Below are 21,300 nucleotides of genomic sequence, written 5' to 3'. Positions count from 1 at the left end.
CTCAAAACAACGACCTGGATAACGTCAACTCCAGCAAATTTGGAAACCTCAAGCTGTCTGCCATCACATTGTCGGTGCCCTTGATGTGTACTGCCGACGTGTGCAACAGGTTGATTTCTGCCCAATAACCCAATTGTTCTGCTATTGCATTGAAGGATTTTGAATGCATGCTTCACTGTTGGTTAATGTAAAAGACAGCTACCTTATTCTCTGTCTTTACTAGCACATTTTTTTGAGACAGATGATGATGGGAAAACTTCAAAGCCCTGTAGATTACCATCAACTCCATCTATTTCCATGACCTCCGACTCTCTAGGAAAGACCACTTGAATCGACAGGATCACTCCAACACAGTAGCTCTCCAGCCAGGTTTGCTGGCATCTGTTGCGAGGATTCAGGAGCATCCAGGTATATTGGTGTCCACTTACACCAGTGGTCTTCAAACTCTTTAATGCTGCATCCACCCAATGGGAAAAAAAAACATTGGTGCCTCCCCTCTGAATTGTCCACAATTCTTCTATTAAATTGACACTGTTTAAATATGTCTAGACCTATTTAAACATTGCAGTTAAGTTCTGTTACTGTTTTAAAAATGCAATCAAATACATGACCCCAAATATACTATTCTGGTCAGGCCTGCCCTACTAACCAATTGCAGCGTCATGCTCTGCTGAGTAAACTGATCTCACGACAGTGAGGAATGCACAGGCCGGGTGGTGCCCTGCGAACAAAAGCGCGCCTTCTTGTGTTGTACGTCTCTTCGCGCAAATGCAAACTCAGATTTCCTGCACTGTGGTCGGCAGGAGAGACATGGGAAGGCGCTGTAGGGAAGGCTTGAGCAACGAACCGTTGGCTATGTTTTGTTGTTACTTTGTTGACATGAGCTCAAGTAATTTAAAGCAGAAGGAACGGCCAGACCTAAAAAAAACTCTCTTACCTCCAACGCCGAATAACCACTATAATTATAATATCTCAAAAGCAGCTGGCCTTGTAAACTTAATGAGCAAGCAAGCCGATGCATTTTGGGTTTTGTTGTAAAAGAATAAAAATACTATCCCTCCTTTCCTTTTTTTCCGGCAACAAGCGATGTTACAAAGATATCACAGCACACAGTGAGATTGAGTGAAAGAAGAGGCACTGAGGCTGGCGTGCAGCACTCCACAGCTCTTGTTATTGTAATCCAGACAGGGGGCGGAAGGAGAAAAGTATGAAGGAATTGCGATAGTGAGACCAACTCTTCTATCTATCTGCATTACATGGAAAAAGGATATCTTTAGTACTCATGGCTGGTTAGCTCAGTTGGTTAGAGTGTGGTGCTAATAACGCCAAGGTCGTGGGTTCGATCCCCGTACAGGCCAGGTTGCATTTTTTCTCTCAACTAAACTCTTTTTTTCTCATTTAATCAAGCTCTTATACAGTAAATCCATACACTCTGTTGCTCCAGTATACGTTCACTTTCCATTAGTCCTTCTTTTGCCACTGCTGACCAAAGCTCAAGCCGCAGCGCCAGTAGAACAACACAAGTGCAAGGGATTGTCTCTCCAAGATGGAGACACTGCCTCAGACTATGTCTCGTGAGAGGTGGAGGGAGACCAAGAGCTGATTATTAGATGCGTGGGGATAAGAGGAACATAACTCAGGTGAACTGATTCTGGATAGTGATGCTATAGCTAGGATCAGCAACGTTACAGGGGAAAGGATAGGAAAATAATTAGGTGACAGAAGTATAGAAGTGGCTACAAGGGGGTGTGTCTCTTAAGAGGGCCGAAAGATACACTGAAGGCGAAGGTGAAGTGAAAGAAGAAAGAAAGATCAAAGGAAGTCGACAGTGATTGAGAGAAAACTCACAAAGGCAAATTGAGCAAAAGACAAGGCCTGGGGAGTTAGACTACTTCAATGCAAATTTACGCCGCAGATGAGCATGACAACTGACCCTTGTACAGTGGTGCTGAAACTATTTTCAGTGTGGGGGTGCTGCCATCAAAGGGCTTCTGAAAATCCAGGAATCATACAAAGAACTAGTCCTGCGGAATGAGCCACGCACATTCAGAAAGAGTGGTGATGCGTTGGTTACTTATTGGTAATCTTCATTAGCCTTAGTCCATTGCGTCCTTGTGACAGTCATTACAAAGTAAGGTGATGTCACCTTCCAACAGGAAGAAAGAACAGGAGGGTCCTTAAATGCTAGCCCCATGCACCCAACCTGGGTGCCAAGCCCTTGCCAAGGACTGATGGGAAGGTGGGCAGGATGTAATGTGTGTGACAAAGACAAGATGGACTAAGGGTAATGCAGATTTCAAAACATTGGTACTCAAATGCAAAACAGAAAAATTATTAAGCCATAATGCTTGACAAATGTATGCTCTGAGGACCAAGTAGCCACCCTAGGAATTTCCTAGATTGTTACTCACTGGAATTCAACCCAGGAGGTGGCCATTCCTCTCGTAGACCATCCCTGAACTGGAAGATATTCTAAAAAGCCTTGCAAAGCCAGAAAAATTGACAACTTAATCCACCTACTCAGAGTCATAAAAGTCACCTTCTTGTCTTTTCCAGGCTGTCCAAAAGTCACAAAGAAGGAGTCGGTTTTCCTAAACTGCAGAGGCCTGGTGACATGAATGAAAAGAGCTCTTTAAACATCAAGTGTATTCAGCAAATGTTCCTCCGGAGAGGAAGGAGAGGGAATGAAAGAAGGAAGAATTATTTCCTAAGATCTATCAAAAATAGACTTAACCTTTGCAGCAAAGGTAAGGCTAGGCCTTAAAGTTACCCCATCTTCCAAAGTATCAAATGAAGAGAGGACAGCATTTTAAGGCTCCCAGCTCCCCAATTGTTCTCAGCAAGGTGATAGGAAATAGGAAAATAACTTTATAGGAAACAATCTTTATGTCTACAGTATCCAGATCCTCAAAGAGATAAAATTGCAAAGCCTATAAAAGAGTAGGAAGATTCTGAGTTGGAGAAAAGGGATTTTTCAACTGGTCTTACATTTGACAAAAGATCAGAACAGTCTAGACACCAAAGATTGTATCATCGACGAAGGTACAGAAAAGTCCCTAAAAACCTTTATCGCAAAGCAATGAGCTTTCAGAGTGGAAAGAGATTCAAGTGAAACCCATTCAGAAGAAAATGCAAAATAGCAGACAAACTACAGGTAGGTGCCAAAAGATCATGAGCAGAACATCACGTCTCAAAAGACTTCCAGTTCTTTGAGTAAGACTTCGAAGTAGAAGGCCTGCTGGAGTGCTGAATTAACTCCACTAAGGAAGAGGAAAGACCCTTTGCTAGCAGTCCAGACTTCTCAACCTCCAAAGCGATAGAGTGAGTTGGAGCAAGAAGGTCAGGGACGACGTTCTGAGAGAGACACACTTGAGCAGTACTCAAGGAGGTAGAAGAGCCAGGGGTTCAGAAGAGGAAACCATGACATCTCTGGGCAATAAGGGCCCACAAGAATAAAGTTCCCTCCCCCCTGCTGAGACTTGAAGAGAACCATCTGGATCAATAAAAAGTGGGGGAATGTATAAAGGAGACTTCTCAGCCACTTTATCACCAATACGTCCACTACCTAGGCTCCTTGTTCTGGAAGCCTGGATCAGAATCGACAAAGATGAGCATTGTCCTTGTTTGAAAAGAGATCCAGAAAGGGTTTCACAAACTCTCGGCATATCTCTCAAAACAACGACCTAGATAAGGTCAACTCCAGCAAAATTGGAAAACCTCCAGCTGTCTGCCATCACATTGTCGGTGCCCTTGATGTGTACTGCCGACGTGTGCAACAGGTTGATCTCTGCCCAATAACCCAATTGTTCTGCTATTGCATTGAAGGATTTTGAATGCATGCTTCACTGTTGGTTAATGTAAAAGACAGCTACCTTATTCTCTGTCTTTACTAGCACATTTTTTGAGACAGATGATGATGGGAAAACTTCAAAGCCCTGTAGATTACCATCAACTACATCTATTTCCATGACCTCCGACTCTCTAGGAAAGACCACTTGAATTGACAGGATCAGTCCAACACAGTAGCTCTCCAGCCAGGTTTGCTGGCATCTGTTGCGAGGATTCAGGAGCATCCAGGTATATTAGTGTCCACTTAGACCAGTGGTCTTCAAACTCTTTAATGCCGCATCCACCCAATGGGAAAAAAAAACATTGGTGCCTCCCCTCTGAATTGTCCACAATTCTTCTATTAAATTGACACTGTTTAAATATGTCTAGACCTATTTAAACATTGCAGTTAAGTTCTGTTACTGTTTTAAAAATGCAATCAAATACATGACCCCAAATATACTATTCTGGTCAGGCCTGCCCTACTAACCAATTGCAGCATCATGCTCTGCTGAGTAAACTGATCTCATGACAGTGAGGAATGCACAGGCCGGGTGGTGTCCGGCGCACAAAAGCGCGCCTTCTTGTGTTGTACGCCTCTTCGCGCAAATGCAAACTCAGATTTCCTGCACTGTGGTCGGCAGGAGAGACATGGAAAGGCGCAGTAGGGAAGGCTTGAGCAACGAACCGTTGGCTATGTTTTGTTGTTACTTTGTTGACATGAGCTCAAGTAATTCGAAGCAGAAGGAACGGCCAGACCTAAAAAAAACTCTCTTACCTCCAACGCCGAATAACCACTATAATTATAATATCTCAAAAGCAGCTGGCCTTGTAAACTTAATGACCAAGCAAGCCGATGCATTTTGGGTTTTGTTGTAAAAGAATAAAAATACTATCCCTCCTTTCCTTTTTTTCCGGCAACAAGCGATGTTACAAAGATATCACAGCACACAGTGAGATTGAGTGAAAGAAGAGGCACTGAGGCTGGCGAGCAGCACTCCACAGCTCTTGTTATTGTAATCCAGACAGGGGGCGGAAGGAGAAAAGTATGAAGGAATTGCGATAGTGAGACCACCTCTTCTATCTATCTGCATTACATGGAAAAAGGATATCTTTAGTACTTATGGCTGGTTAGCTCAGTTGGTTAGAGTGTGGTGCTCATAATGCCAAGGTCGTGAGTTCAATCCCCGTACGGGCCAGGTTGCATTTTTTCTCTCAACTAAACTCTTTTTTTCTCATTTCATCAAGCTCTTATAAATCCATACACTCTGTTGCTCTAGTATAAGTTCACTTTCCATTAGTCCTTCTTTTGCCACTGCTGACCAAAGCTCAAGCCGGCAGCGCCAGTAGAACAATACAAGTGCAAGGGATTGTCTCTCCAAGATGGAGACACTGCCTCAGACTATGTCTCGTGAGAGGTGGAGGGAGACCAAGAGCTGATTATTAGATGCGTGGGGATAAGAGGAACATAAATCAGGTGAACAGATTCTGGATAGTGATGCTATAGCTAGGATCAGCAACGTTACAGGGGAAAGGATAGGAAAATAATTAGGTGACAGAAGTATAGAAGTGGCTACAAGTGGGTGTGTCTCTTAAGAGGGCCGAAAGATACACTGAAGGCGAAGGTGAAGTGAAAGAAGAAAGAAAGATCAAAGGAAGTCGACAGTGATTGAGAGAAAACTCACAAAGGCAAATTGAGCAAAAGACAAGGCCTGGGGAGTTAGACTACTTCAATGCAAATTTACGCCGCAGATGAGCATGACAACTGACCCTTGTACAGTGGTGCTGAAACAATTTTCAGTGTGGGGGTGCTGCCATCAAAGGGCTTCTGAAAATCCAGGAATCATACAAAGAACTAGTCCTGCGGAATGAGCCACGCACATTCAGAAAGAGTGGTGATGCGTTGGTTACTTATTGGTAATCTTCATTAGCCTTAGTCCATTGCGTCCTTGTGACAGTCATTACAAAGTAAGGTGATGTCACCTTCCAACAGGAAGAAAGAACAGGAGGATCCTTAAATGCTAGCCCCATGCACCCAACCTGGGTGCCAAGCCCTTGCCAAAGGACTGATGGGAAGGTGGGCAGGATGTAATGTTTGTGACAAAGACAAGATGGACTAAGGGTAATGCAGAGTTCAAAACATTGGTACTCAAATGCAAAACAGAAAAATTATTAAGCCATAATGCTTGACAAATGTATGCTCTGAGGACCAAGTAGCCACCCTAGGAATTTCCTAGATTGTTATTCACTGGAATTCAACCCAGGAGGTGGCCATTCCTCTCGTAGACCATCCCTGAACTGGAAGATATTCTAAAAAGCCTTGCAAAGCCAGAAAAATTGACAACTTAATCCACCTACTCAGAGTAATAAAAGTCACCTTCTTGTCTTTTCCAGGCTGTCCAAAAGTCACAAACAAGGAGTCGGTTTTCCTGAACTGCAGAGGCCTGGTGACATGAATGAAAAGAGCTCTTTAAACATCAAGTGTATTCAGCAAATGTTCCTCCGGAGAGGAAGGAGAGGGAATGAAAGAAGGAAGAATTATTTCCTAAGATCTATCAAAAATAGACTTAACCTTTGCAGCAAAGGTAAGGCTAGGCCTCAAAGTTACCCCATCTTCCAAAGTATCAAATGAAGAGAGGACAGCATTTTAAGGCTCCCAGCTCCCCAATTGTTCTCAGCAAGGTGATAGGAAATAGGAAAATAACTTTATAGGAAACAATCTTTATGTCTACAGTATCCAGATCCTCAAAGAGATAAAATTGCAAAGCCTATAAAAGAGTAGGAAGATTCTGAGTTGGAGAAAAGGGATTTTTCAACTGGTCTTACAATTGACAAAAGATCAGAACAGTCTAGACACGAAAGATTGTAACATCGACGAAGGTACAGAAAAGTCCCTAAAAACCTTTATCGCAAAGCAATGAGCTTTCAGAGTGGAAAGAGATTCAAGTGAAACCCATTCAGAAGAAAATGCAAAATAGCAGACAAACTACAGGTAGGTGCCAAAAGATCATGAGCAGAACATCACGTCTCAAAAGACTTCCAGTTCTTTGAGTAAGACTTCGAAGTAGAAGGCCTGCTGGAGTGCTGAATTAACTCCACTAAGGAAGAGGAAAGACCCTTTGCTAGCAGTCCAGACTTCTCAACCTCCAAAGCAATAGAGTGAGTTGGAGCAAGAAGGTCAGGGACGACGTTCTGACAGAGACACACTTGAGCAGTACTCCAGGAGGTAGAAGAGCCAGGGTTCAGAAGAGGAAACCATGACATCTCTGGCCAATAAGGGCCCACAAGAATAAAGTTCCCTCCCCCGGCTGAGACTTGAAGAGAACCATCTGGATCAATAAAAAGTGGGGGAATGTATAAAGAAGACTTCTCAGCCACTTTATCACCAATACGTCCACTACCTAGGCTCCTTGTTCCGGAAGCCTGGATCAGAATCGACAAAGATGAGCATTGTCCTTGTTTGAAAAGAGATCCAGAAAGGGTTTCACAAACTCTCGGCATATCTCTCAAAACAACGACCTGGATAACGTCAACTCCAGCAAATTTGGAAACCTCCAGCTGTCTGCCATCACATTGTCGGTGCCCTTGATGTGTACTGCCGACGTATGCAACAGGTTGATCTCTGCCCAATAACCCAATTGTTCTGCTATTGCATTGAGGGATTTTGAATGCATGCTTCACTGTTGGTTAATGTAAAAGACAGCTACCTTATTGTCTGTCTTTACTAGCACATTTTTTTGAGACAGATGATGATGGGAAAACTTCAAAGCCCTGAAGATTACCATCAACTCCATCTATTTCCATGACCTCTGACTCTCTAGGAAAGACCACTTGAATCGACAGGATCAGTCCAACACAGTAGCTCTCCAGCCAGGTTTGCTGGCATCTGTTGCGAGGAATTCAGGAGCATCCAGGTGTATTAGTGTCCACTTAGACCAGTGGTCTTCAAACTCTTTAATGCCGCATCCACCCAATGGGAAAAAAAAACATTGGTGCCTCCCCTCTGAATTGTCCACAATTCTTCTATTAGATTGACACTGTTTAAATATGCCTAGACCTATTTAAACATTGCAGTTAAGTTATGTTACTGTTTTAAAAATGCAATCAAATACATGACCCCAAATATACTATTCTGGTCAGGCCTGCCCTACTAACCAATTGCAGCGTCATGCTCTGCTGAGTAAACTGATCTCATGACAGAGAGGAATGCACAGGCCGGGTGGTGCCCGGCGCACAAAATTGCGCCTTCTTGTGTTGTACGTCTCTTCGCGCAAATGCGAACTCAGATTTCCTGCACTGTGGTCGGCAGGAGAGACATGGAAAGGCGCAGTAGGGAAGGCTTGAGCAACGAACCGTTGGCTATGTTTTGTTGTTACTTTGTTGACATGAGCTCAAGTAATTTAAGCAGAAGGAACGGCCAGACCTAAAAAAAACTCTCTTACCTCCAACGCTGAATAACCACTATAATTATAATATCTCAAAAGCAGCTGGCCTTGTAAACTTAATGACCAAGCAAGCCGATGCATTTTGGGTTTTGTTGTAAAAGAATAAAAATACTATCCCTCCTTTCCTTTTTTTCCGGCAACAAGCGATGTTACAAAGATATCACAGCACACAGTGAGATTGAGTGAAAGAAGAGGCACTGAGGCTGGCGTGCAGCACTCCACAGCTCTTGTTATTCTAATCCAGACAGGGGGCGGAAGGAGAAAAGTATGAAGGAATTGCGATAGTGAGACCAACTCTTCTATCTGTCTGCATTACATGGAAAAAGGATATCTTTAGTACTCATGGCTGGTTAGCTCAGTTGGTTAGAGCATGGTGCTAATAACGCCAAGGTTGTGGGTTTGATCCCCGTATGGGCGAGGTTGCATTTTTTCTCATTTAATCAAGCTCTTATGAATCCATACACTCTGTTGCTCTAGTATACGTTCACTTTCCATTAGTCCTTCTTTTGCCACTGCTGACCAAAGCTCAAGCCGGCAGCGCCAGTAGAACAACACAAGTGCAAGGGATTGTCTCTCCAAGATGGAGACACTGCCTCAGACTATGTCTCGTGAGAGGTGGAGGGAGACCAAGAGCTGATTATTAGATGCGTGGGGATAAGAGGAACATAACTCAGGTGAACAGATTCTGGATAGTGATGCTATAGCTAGGATCAGCAACGTTACAGGGGAAAGGATAGGAAAATAATTAGGTGACAGAAGTATAGAAGTGGCTACAAGGGGGTGTGTCTCTTAAGAGGGCCGAAAGATACACTGAAGGCGAAGGTGAAGTGAAAGAAGAAAGAAAGATCAAAGGAAGTCGACAGTGATTGAGAGAAAACTCACAAAGGCAAATTGAGCAAAAGACAAGGCCTGGGGAGTTAGACTACTTCAATGCAAATTTACGCTGCAGATGAGCATGACAACTGACCCTTGTACAGTGGTGCTGAAACAATTTTCAGTGTGGGGGTGCTGCCATCAAAGGGCTTCTGAAAATCCAGGAATCATACAAAGAACTAGTCCTGCGGAATGAGCCACGCACATTCAGAAAGAGTGGTGATGCGTTGGTTACTTATTGGTAATCTTCATTAGCCTTAGTCCATTGCGTCCTTGTGACAGTCATTACAAAGTAAGGTGATGTCACCTTCCAACAGGAAGAAAGAACAGGAGGATCCTTAAATGCTAGCCCCATGCACCCAACCTGGGTGCCAAGCCCTTGCCAAAGGACTGATGGGAAGGTGGGCAGGATGTAATGTTTGTGACAAAGACAAGATGGACTAAGGGTAATGCAGAGTTCAAAACATTGGTACTCAAATGCAAAACAGAAAAATTATTAAGCCATAATGCTTGACAAATGTATGCTCTGAGGACCAAGTAGCCACCCTAGGAATTTCCTAGATTGTTACTCACTGGAGGTCAACCCAGGAGGTGGCCATTCCTCTCGTAGACCATCCCTGAACTGGAAGATATTCTAAAAAGCCTTGCAAAGCCAGAAAAATTGACAACTTAATCCACCTACTCAGAGTCATAAAAGTCACCTTCTTGTCTTTTCCAGGCTGTCCAAAAGTCACAAACAAGGAGTCGGGTTTCCTGAACTGCAGAGGCCTGGTGACATGAATGAAAAGAGCTCTTTAAACATCAAGTGTATTCAGCAAATGTTCCTCCGGAGAGGAAGGAGAGGGAATGAAAGAAGGAAGAATTATTTCCTAAGATCTATCAAAAATAGACTTAACCTTTGCAGCAAAGGTAAGGCTAGGCCTTAAAGTTACCCCATCTTCCAAAGTATCAAATGAAGAGAGGACAGCATTTTAAGGCTCCCAGCTCCCCAATTGTTCTCAGCAAGGTGATAGGAAATAGGAAAATAACTTTATAGGAAACAATCTTCATGTCTACAGTATCCAGATCCTCAAAGAGATAAAATTGCAAAGCCTATAAAAGAGTAGGAAGATTCTGAGTTGGAGAAAAGGGATTTTTCAACTGGTCTTACAATTGACAAAAGATCAGAACAGTCTAGACACGAAAGATTGTAACATCGACGAAGGTACAGAAAAGTCCCTAAAAACCTTTATCGCAAAGCAATGAGCTTTCAGAGTGGAAAGAGATTCAAGTGAAACCCATTCAGAAGAAAATGCAAAATAGCAGACAAACTACAGGTAGGTGCCAAAAGATCATGAGCAGAACATCACGTCTCAAAAGACTTCCAGTTCTTTGAGTAAGACTTCGAAGTAGAAGGCCTGCTGGAGTGCTGAATTAACTCCACTAAGGAAGAGGAAAGACCCTTTGCTAGCAGTCCAGACTTCTCAACCTCCAAAGCGATAGAGTGAGTTGGAGCAAGAAGGTCAGGGACGACGTTCTGACAGAGACACACTTGAGCAGTACTCAAGGAGGTAGAAGAGCCAGGGGTTCAGAAGAGGAAACCATGACATCTCTGGCCAATAAGGGCCCACAAGAATAAAGTTCCCTCCCCCCGGCTGAGACTTGAAGAGAACCATCTGGATCAATAAAAAGTGGGGGAATGTATAAAGGTGACTTCTCAGCCACTTTATCACCAATACGTCCACTACCTAGGCTCCTTGTTCCGGAAGCCTGGATCAGAATCGACAAAGATGAGCATTGTCCTTGTTTGAAAAGAGATCCAGAAAGGGTTTCACAAACTCTCGGCATATCTCTCAAAACAACGACCTGGATAACGTCAACTCCAGCAAATTTGGAAACCTCCAGCCGTCTGCCATCACATTGTCGGTGCCCTTGATGTGTACTGCCGACGTGTGCAACAGGTTGATCTCTGCCCAATAACCCAATTGTTCTGCTATTGCATTGAAGGATTTTGAATGCATGCTTCACTGTTGGTTAATGTAAAAGACAGCTACCTTATTCTCTGTCTTTACTAGCACATTTTTTTGAGACAGATGATGATGGGAAAACTTCAAAGCCCTGTAGATTACCATCAACTCCATCTATTTCCATGACCTCCGACTCTCTAGGAAAGACCACTTGAATTGACAGGATCAGTCCAACACAGTAGCTCTCCAGCCAGGTTTGCTGGCATCTGTTGCTAGGATTCAGGAGCATCCAGGTATATTAGTGTCCACTTAGACCAGTGGTCTTCAAACTCTTTAATGCCGCATCCACCCAATGGGGAAAAAAAACATTGGTGCCTCCCCTCTGAATTGTCCACAATTCTTCTATTAAATTGACACTGTTTAAATATGTCTAGACCTATTTAAACATTGCAGTTAAGTTCTGTTACTGTTTTAAAAATGCAATCAAATACATGACCCCAAATATACTATTCTAGTTAGGCCTGCCCTACTAACCAATTGCAGCGTCATGCTCTGCTGAGTAAACTGATCTCACGACAGTGAAGAATGCACAGGCCGGGTGGTGCCCGGCGCACAAAAGCGCGCCTTCTTGTGTTGTACGTCTCTTCGCGCAAATGCAAACTCAGATTTCCTGCACTGTGGTCGGCAGGAGAGACATGGGAAGGCGCAGTAGGGAAGGCTTGAGCAACGAACCGTTGGCTATGTTTTGTTGTTACTTTGTTGACATGAGCTCAAGTAATTTGAAGCAGAAGGAACGGCCAGACCTAAAAAAAACTCTCTTACCTCCAACGCCGAATAACCACTATAATTATAATATCTCAAAAGCAGCTGGCCTTGTAAACTTAATAACCAAGCAAGCCGATGCATTTTGGGTTTTGTTGTAAAAGAATAAAAATACTATCCCTCCTTTCCTTTTTTTCCGGCAACAAACGATGTTACAAAGATATCACAGCACACAGTGAGATTGAGTGAAAGAAGAGGCACTGAGGCTGGCGTGCAGCACTCCACAGCTCTTGTTATTGTAATCCAGACAGGGGGCGGAAGGAGAAAAGTATGAAGGAATTGCGATAGTGAGACCAACTCTTCTGTCTATCTGCATTACATGGAAAAAGGATATCTTTAGTACTCATGTGTGGTTAGCTCAGTTGGTTAGAGCGTGGTGCTAATAATGCCAAGGTCGTGGGTTCAATCCCCGTACAGGCCAGGTTGCATTTTTTCTCTCAACTAAACTCTTTTTTTATCATTTAATCAAGCTCTTATAAATCCATACACTCTGTTGCTCCAGTATACGTTCACTTTCCATTAGTCCTTCTTTTGCCACTGCTGACCAAAGCTCAAGCCGGCAGCGCCAGTAGAACAACACAAGTGCAAGGGATTGTCTCTCCAAGATGGAGACACTGCCTCAGACTATGTCTCGTGAGAGGTGGAGGGAGATCAAGAGCTGATTATTAGATGCGTGGGGATAAGAGGAACATAACTCAGGTGAACAGATTCTGGATAGTGATGCTATAGCTAGGATCAGCAACGTTACAGGGGAAAGGATAGGAAAATAATTAGGTGACAGAAGTATAGAAGTGGCTACAAGGGGGTGTGTCTCTTAAGAGGGCCGAAAGATACACTGAAGGCGAAGGTGAAGTGAAAGAAGAAAGAAAGATCAAAGGAAGTCGACAGTGATTGAGAGAAAACTCACAAAGGCAAATTGAGCAAAAGACAAGGCCTGGGGAGTTAGACTACTTCAATGCAAATTTACGCCGCAGATGAGCATGACAACTGACCCTTGTACAGTGGTGCTGAAACAATTTTCAGTGTGGGGGTGCTGCCATCAAAGGGCTTCTGAAAATCCAGGAATCATACAAAGAACTAGTCCTGCGGAATGAGATACGCACATTCAGAAAGAGTGGTGATGCGTTGGTTACTTATTGGTAATCTTCATTAGCCTTAGTCCATTGCGTCCTTGTGACAGTCATTACAAAGTAAGGTGATGTCACCTTCCAACAGGAAGAAAGAACAGGAGGATCCTTAAATGCTAGCCCCATGCACCCAACCTGGGTGCCAAGCCCTTGCCAAAGGACTGATGGGAAGGTGGGCAGGATGTAATGTTTGTGACAAAGACAAGATGGACTAAGGGTAATGCAGAGTTCAAAACATTGGTACTCAAATGCAAAACAGAAAAATTATTAAGCCATAATGCTTGACAAATGTATGCTCTAAGGACCAAGTAGCCACCCTAGGAATTTCCTAGATTGTTACTCACTGGAATTCAACCCAGGAGGTGGCCATTCCTCTCGTAGACCATCCCTGAACTGGAAGATATTCTAAAAAGCCTTGCAAAGCCAGAAAAATTGACAACTTAATCCACCTACTCAGAGTCATAAAAGTCACCTTCTTGTCTTTTCCAGGCTGTCCAAAAGTCACAAACAAGGAGTCGGTTTTCCTGAACTGCAGAGGCCTGGTGACATAAATGAAAAGAGCTCTTTAAACATCAAGTGTATTCAGAAAATATTCCTCCGGAGAGGAAGGAGAGGGAATGAAAGAAGGAAGAATTATTTCCTAAGATCTATCAAAAATAGACTTAACCTTTGCAGCAAAGGTAAGGCTAGGCCTTAAAGTTACCCCATCTTCCAAAGTATCAAATGAAGAGAGGACAGCATTTTAAGGCTCCCAGCTCCCCAATTGTTCTCAGCAAGGTGATAGGAAATAGGAAAATAACTTTATAGGAAACAATCTTTATGTCTACAGTATCCAGATCCTCAAAGAGATAAAAATTGAAAAGCCTATAAAAGAGTAGGAAGATTCTGAGTTGGAGAAAAGGGATTTTTCAACTGGTCTTACAATTGACAAAAGATCAGAACAGTCTAGACACCAAAGATTGTAACATCTTCGAAGGTACAGAAAAGTCCCTAAAAACCTTTATCGCAAAGCAATGAGCTTTCAGTGTGGAAAGAGATTCAAGTGAAACCCATTCAGAAGAAAATGCAAAATAGCAGACAAACTACAGGTAGGTGCCAAAAGATCATGAGCAGAACATCACTTCTCAAAAGACTTCCAGTTCTTTGAGTAAGACTTCGAAGTAGAAGGCCTGCTGGAGTGCTGAATTAACTCCACTAAGGAAGAGGAAAGACCCTTTGCTAGCAGTCCAGACTTCTCAACCTCCAAAGCGATAGAGTGAGTTGGAGCAAGAAGGTCAGGGATGACGTTCTGAGAGAGACACACTTGAGCAGTACCCAAGGAGGTAGAAGAGCCAGGGGTTCAGAAGAGGAAACCATGACATCTCTGGCCAATAAGGGCCCACAAGAATAAAGTTCCCTCCCCCCTGCTGAGACTTGAAGAGAACCATCTGGATCAATAAAAAGTGGGGGAATGTATAAAGGAGACTTCTCAGCCACTTTATCACCAATACGTCCACTACCTAGGCTCCTTGTTCCGGAAGCCTGGATCAGAATCGACAAAGATGAGCATTGTCCTTGTTTGAAAAGAGATCCAGAAAGGGTTTCACAAACTCTCGGCATATCTCTCAAAACAACGACCTGGATAACGTCAACTCCAGCAAATTTGGAAACCTCCAGCTGTCTGCCATCACATTGTCGGTGCCCTTGATGTGTACTGCCGACGTGTGCAACAGGTTGATCTCTGCCCAATAACCCAATTGTTCTGCTATTGCATTGAGGGATTTTGAATGCATGCTTCACTGTTGGTTAATGTAAAAGACAGCTACCTTATTCTCTGTCTTTACTAGCACATTTTTTTGAGACAGATGATGATGGGAAAACTTCAAAGCCCTGAAGATTACCATCAACTCCATCTATTTCCATGACCTCTGACTCTCTAGGAAAGACCACTTGAATCGACAGGATCAGTCCAACACAGTAGCTCTCCAGCCAGGTTTGCTGGCATCTGTTGTGAGGAATTCAGGAGCATCCAGGTGTATTAGTGTCCACTTAGACCAGTGGTCTTCAAACTCTTTAATGCCGCATCCACCCAATGGGAAAAAAAAACATTGGTGCCTCCCCTCTGAATGGTCCACAATTCTTCTATTAAATTGACACTGTTTAAATATGTCTAGACCTATTTAAACATTGCGGTTAAGTTCTGTTTCTGTTTTAAAAATGCAATCAAATACATGACCCCAAATATACTATTCTGGTCAGGCCTGCCCTACTAACCAATTGCAGCGTCATGCTCTGCTGAGCAAACTGATCTCACGACAGTGAGGAATGCACAGGCCGCGTGGTCCCCGGCACACAAAAGCGCGCCTTCTTGTGTTGTACGTCTCTTCGCGCAAATGCAAACTCAGATTTCCTGCACTGTGGTCGGCAGGAGAGACATGGGAAGGCGCAGTAGGGAAGGCTTGAGCAACGAACCGTTGGCTATGTTTTGTTGTTACTTTGTTGACATGAGCTCAAGTAATTTGAAGCAGAAGGAACGGCCAGACCTAAAAAAAACTCTCTTACCTCCAACGCCGAATAACCACTATAATTATAATATCTCAAAAGCAGCTGGCCTTGTAAACTTAATGAGCAAGCAAGCCGATGCATTTTGGGTTTTGTTGTAAAAGAATAAAAATACTATCCCTCCTTTCCTTTTTTTCCGGCAACAAGCGATGTTACAAAGATATCACAGCACACAGTGAGATTGAGTGAAAGAAGAGGCACAGAGGCTGGCGTGCAGCACTCCACAGCTCTTGTTATTGTAATCCAGACAGGGGGCGGAAGGAGAAAAGTATGAAGGAATTGCGATAGTGAGACCAACTCTTCTATCTATCTGCAGTACATGGAAAAAGGATATCTTTAGTACTCATGGCCAGTTAGCTCAGTTGGTTAGAGCATGGTGCTGATAACGCCAAGGTCGTGGGTTTGATCCCCGTACGGGCCAGGTTGCATTTTTTCTCTCAACTAAACTCTTTTTTTCTCATTTAATCAAGCTCTTATAAATCCATACACTCTGTTGCTCTAGTATACGTTCACTTTCCATTAGTCCTTCTTTTGCCACTGCTGACCAAAGCTCAAGCCGGCAGCGCCAGTAGAACAACACAAGTGCAAGGGATTGTCTCTCCAAGATGGAGACACTGCCTCAGACTATGTCTCGTGAGAGGTGGAGGGAGACCAAGAGCTGATTATTAGATGCGTGGGGATAAGAGGAACATAACTCAGGTGAACAGATTCTGGATAGTGATGCTATAGCTAGGATCAGCAACGTTACAGGGGAAAGGATAGGAAAATAATTAGGTGACAGAAGTATAGAAGTGGCCACAAGGGGGTGTGTCTCTTAAGAGGGCCGAAAGATACACTGAAGGCAAAGGTGAAGTGAAAGAAGAAAGAAAGATCAAAGGAAGTCAACAGTGATTGAGAGAAAACTCACAAAGGCAAATTGAGCAAAAGACAAGGCCTGGGGAGTTAGACTACTTCAATGCAAATTTACGCCGCAGATGAGCATGACAACTGACCCTTGTACAGTGGTGCTGAAACAATTTTCAGTGTGGGGGTGCTGCCATCAAAGGGCTTCTGAAAATCCAGGAATCATACAAAGAACTAGTCCTGCGGAATGAGCCACGCACATTCAGAAAGAGTGGTGATGCGTTGGTTACTTATTGGTAATCTTCATTAGCCTTAGTCCATTGCGTCCTTGTGACAGTCATTACAAAGTAAGGTGATGTCACCTTCCAACAGGAAGAAAGAAGAGGAGGATCCTTAAATGCTAGCCCCATGCACCCAACCTGGGTGCCAAGCCCTTGACAAAGGACTGATGGGAAGGTGGGCAGGATGTAATGTTTGTGACAAAGACAAGATGGACTAAGGGTAATGCAGAGTTCAAAACATTGGTACTCAAATGCAAAACCGAAAAATTATTAAGCCATAATGCTTGACAAATGTATGCTCTGAGGACCAAGTAGCCACCCTAGGAATTTCCTAGATTGTTACTCACTGGAATTCAACCCAGGAGGTGGCCATTCCTCTCGTAGACCATCCCTGAACTGGAAGATATTCTAAAAAGCCTTGCAAAGCCAGAAAAATTGACAACTTAATCCACCTACTCAGAGTCATAAAAGTCACCTTCTTGTCTTTTCCAGGCTGTCCAAAAGTCACAAACAAGGAGTCGGTTTTCCTGAACTGCAGAGGCCTGGTGACATGAATGAAAAGAGCTCTTTAAACATCAAGTGTATTCAGCAAATGTTCCTCCGGAGAGGAAGGAGAGGGAATGAAAGAAGGAAGAATTAATTCCTAAGATCTATCAAAAATAGACTTAACCTTTGCAGCAAAGGTAAGGCTAGGCCCTAAAGTTACCCCATCTTCCAAAGTATCAAATGAAGAGAGGACAGCATTTTAAGGCTCCCAGCTCCCCAATTGTTCTCAGCAAGGTGATAGGAAATAGGAAAATAACTTTATAGGAAACAATCTTTATGTCTACAGTATCCAGATCCTCAAAGAGATAAAATTGCAAAGCCTATAAAAGAGTAGGAAGATTCTGAGTTGGAGAAAAGGGATTTTTCAACTGGTCTTACAATTGACAAAAGATCAGAACAGTCTAGACACCAAAGATTGTAACATCGACGAAGGTACAGAAAAGTCCCTAAAAACCTTTATCGCAAAGCAATGAGCTTTCAGAGTGGAAAGAGATTCAAGTGAAACCCATTCAGAAGAAAATGCAAAATAGCAGACAAACTACAGGTAGGTGCCAAAAGATCATGAGCAGAACATCACGTCTCAAAAGACTTCCAGTTCTTTGAGTAAGACTTCGAAGTAGAAGGCCTGCTGGAGTGCTGAATTAACTCCACTAAGGAAGAGGAAAGACCCTTTGCTAGCAGTCCAGACTTCTCAACCTCCAAAGCGATAGAGTGAGTTGGAGCAAGAAGGTCAGGGACGACATTCTGACAGAGACACACTTGAGCAGTACTCAAGGAGGTAGAAGAGCCAGGGGTTCAGAAGAGGAAACCATGACATCTCTGGCCAATAAGGGCCCACAAGAATAAAGTTCCCTCCCCCCTGCTGAGACTTGAAGAGAACCATCTGGATCAATAAAAAGTGGGGGAATGTATAAAGGAGACTTCTCAGCCACTTTATCACCAATACGTCCACTACCTAGGCTCCTTGTTCCGGAAGCCTCGATCAGAATCGACAAAGATGAGCATTGTCCTTGTTTGAAAAGAGATCCAGAAAGGGTTTCACAAACTCTCGGCATATCTCTCAAAACAACGACCTGGATAACGTCAACTCCAGCAAATTTGGAAACCTCCAGCTGTCTGCCATCACATTGTCGGTGCCCTTGATGTGTACTGCCGACGTGTGCAACAGGTTGATCTCTGCCCAATAACCCAATTGTTCTGCTATTGCATTGAAGGATTTTGAATGCATGCTTCACTGTTGGTTAATGTAAAAGACAGCTACCTTATTCTCTGTCTTTACTAGCACATTTTTTTGAGACAGATGATGATGGGAAAACTTCAAAGCCCTGTAGATTACCATCAACTCCATCTATTTCCATGACCTCCGACTCTCTAGGAAAGACCACTTGAATTGACAGGATCAGTCCAACACAGTAGCTCTCCAGCCAGGTTTGCTGGCATCTGTTGCTAGGATTCAGGAGCATCCAGGTATATTAGTGTCCACTTAGACCAGTGGTCTTCAAACTCTTTAATGCCGCATCCACCCAATGGGAAAAAAAAACATTGGTGCCTCCCCTCTGAATTGTCCACAATTCTTCTATTAAATTGACACTGTTTAAATATGTCTAGACCTATTTAAACATTGCAGTTAAGTTCTGTTACTGTTTTAAAAATGCAATCAAATACATGACCCCAAATATACTATTCTGGTCAGGCCTGCCCTACTAACCAATTGCAGCGTCATGCTCTGCTGAGTAAACTGATCTCAGGAGAGTGAGGAATGCACAGGCCGGGTGGTGCCCGGCGCACAAAAGCGCGCCTTCTTGTGTTGTACGTCTCTTCGCGCAAATGCAAACTCAGATTTCCTGCACTGTGGTCGGCAGGAGAGACATGGGAAGGCGCAGTAGGGAAGGCTTGAGCAACGAACCGTTGGCTACGTTTTGTTGTTACTTTGTTGACATGAGCTCAAGTAATTTGAAGCAGAAGGAACGGCCAGACCTAAAAAAAACTCTCTTACCTCCAACGCCGAATAACCACTATAATTATAATATCTCAAAAGCAGCTGGCCTTGTAAACTTAATGAGCAAGCAAGCCGATGCATTTTGGGTTTTGTTGTAAAAGAATAAAAATACTATCCCTCCTTTCCTTTTTTTCCGGCAACAAGCGATGTTACAAAGATATCACAGCACACAGTGAGATTGAGTGAAAGAAGAGGCACTGAGGCTGGCGTGCAACACTCCATAGCTCTTGTTATTGTAATCCAGACAGGGGGCGGAAGGAGAAAAGTATGAAGGAATTGCGATAGTGAGACCAACTCTTCTATCTATCTGCATTACATGGAAAAAGGATCTTTAGTACACATGGCTGGTTAGCTCAGTTGGTTAGAGTGTGGTGCTAATAACGCCAAGGTCGTGGGTTCGATCCCCGTACGGGCCACGTTGCATTATTTCTCTCAACTAAACTCTTTTTTTCTCATTTAATCAAGCTCTTATAAATCCATACACTCTGTTGCTCCAGTATACGTTCACTTTCCATTAGTCCTTCTTTTGCCACTGCTGACCAAACCTCAAGCCGGCAGCGCCAGTAGAACAACACAAGTGCAAGGGATTGTCTCTCCAAGATGGAGACACTGCCTCAGACTATGTCTCGTGAGAGGTGGAGGGAGACCAAGAGCTGATTATTAGATGCGTGGGGATAAGAGGAACAGAACTTAGGTGAACAGATTCTGGATAGTGATGCTATAGCTAGGATCAGCAACGTTACAGGGGAAAGGATAGGAAAATAATTAGGTGACAGAAGTATAGAAGTGGCTACAAGGGGGTGTGTCTCTTAAGAGGGCCGAAAGATACACTGAAGCCGAAGGTGAAGTGAAAGAAGAAAGAAAGATCAAAGGAAGTCGACAGTGATTGAGAGAAAACTAACAAAGGCAAATTGAGCAAAAGACAAGGCCTGGGGAGTTAGACTACTTCAATGCAAATTTACGCCGCAGATGAGCATGACAACTGACCCTTGTACAGTGGTGCTGAAACAATTTTCAGTGTGGGGGTGCTGCCATCAAAGGGCTTCTGAAAATCCAGGAATCATACAAAGAACTAGTCCTGCGGAATGAGCCACGCACATTCAGAAAGAGTGGTGATGCGTTGGTTACTTATTGGTAATCTTCATTAGCCTTAGTCCATTGCGTCCTTGTGACAGTCATTACAAAGTAAGGTGATGTCACCTTCCAACAGGAAGAAAGAACAGGAGGATCCTTAAATGCTAGCCCCATGCACCCAACCTGGGTGCCAAGCCCTTGCCAAAGGACTGATGGGAAGGTGGGCAGGATGTAATGTTTGTGACAAAGACAAGATGGACTAAGGGTAATGCAGAGTTCAAAACATTGGTACTCAAATGCAAAACCGAAAAATTATTAAGCCATAATGCTTGACAAATGTATGCTCTGAGGACCAAGTAGCCACCCTAGGAATTTCCTAGATTGTTACTCACTGGAATTCAACCCAGGAGGTGGCCATTCCTCTCGTAGACCATCCCTGAACTGGAAGATATTCTAAAAAGCCTTGCAAAGCCAGAAAAATTGACAACTTAATCCACCTACTCAGAGTCATAAAAGTCACCTTCTTGTCTTTTCCAGGCTGTCCAAAAGTCACAAACAAGGAGTCGGTTTTCCTGAACTGCAGAGGCCTGGTGACATAAATGAAAAGAGCTCTTTAAACATCAAGTGTATTCAGAAAATATTCCTCCGGAGAGGAAGGAGAGAGAATGAAAGAAGGAAGAATTATTTCCTAAGATCTATCAAAAATAGACTTAACCTTTGCAGCAAAGGTAAGGCTAGGCCTTAAAGTTACCCCATCTTCCAAAGTATCAAATGAAGAGAGGACAGCATTTTAAGGCTCCCAGCTCCCCAATTGTTCTCAGCAAGGTGATATGAAATAGGAAAATAACTTTATAGGAAACAATCTTTATGTCTACAGTATCCAGATCCTCAAAGAGATAAAATTGCAAAGCCTATAAAAGAGTAGGAAGATTCTGAGTTGGAGAAAAGGGATGTTTCAACTGTTCTTACAATTGA

The 21,300-nt window shown here is 43.4% G+C and overlaps 3 non-coding genes across 3 annotated transcripts; all 3 read left to right on the top strand.

Moving 5' to 3' along the window:
• Positions 1-1,284: 1,284 nt before the first annotated feature.
• Positions 1,285-1,358, top strand: TRNAI-AAU (transfer RNA isoleucine (anticodon AAU)). Its single transcript has one exon. It is a non-coding gene; the product is annotated as a tRNA-Ile (tRNA).
• A 14,571-nt stretch (positions 1,359-15,929) lies between these two features.
• Positions 15,930-16,003, top strand: TRNAI-GAU (transfer RNA isoleucine (anticodon GAU)). Its single transcript has one exon. It is a non-coding gene; the product is annotated as a tRNA-Ile (tRNA).
• Positions 16,004-19,593: 3,590 nt separating this feature from the next.
• On the top strand, positions 19,594-19,667 carry TRNAI-AAU (transfer RNA isoleucine (anticodon AAU)). Its single transcript has one exon. It is a non-coding gene; the product is annotated as a tRNA-Ile (tRNA).
• Positions 19,668-21,300: the final 1,633 nt, after the last annotated feature.

This window comes from Pleurodeles waltl, unplaced genomic scaffold (genome assembly GCF_031143425.1).
Source record: "Pleurodeles waltl isolate 20211129_DDA unplaced genomic scaffold, aPleWal1.hap1.20221129 scaffold_357, whole genome shotgun sequence".
Taxonomy (NCBI): domain Eukaryota; kingdom Metazoa; phylum Chordata; class Amphibia; order Caudata; family Salamandridae; genus Pleurodeles; species Pleurodeles waltl.
This window is presented reverse-complemented; position numbering and strand designations above follow the sequence as displayed.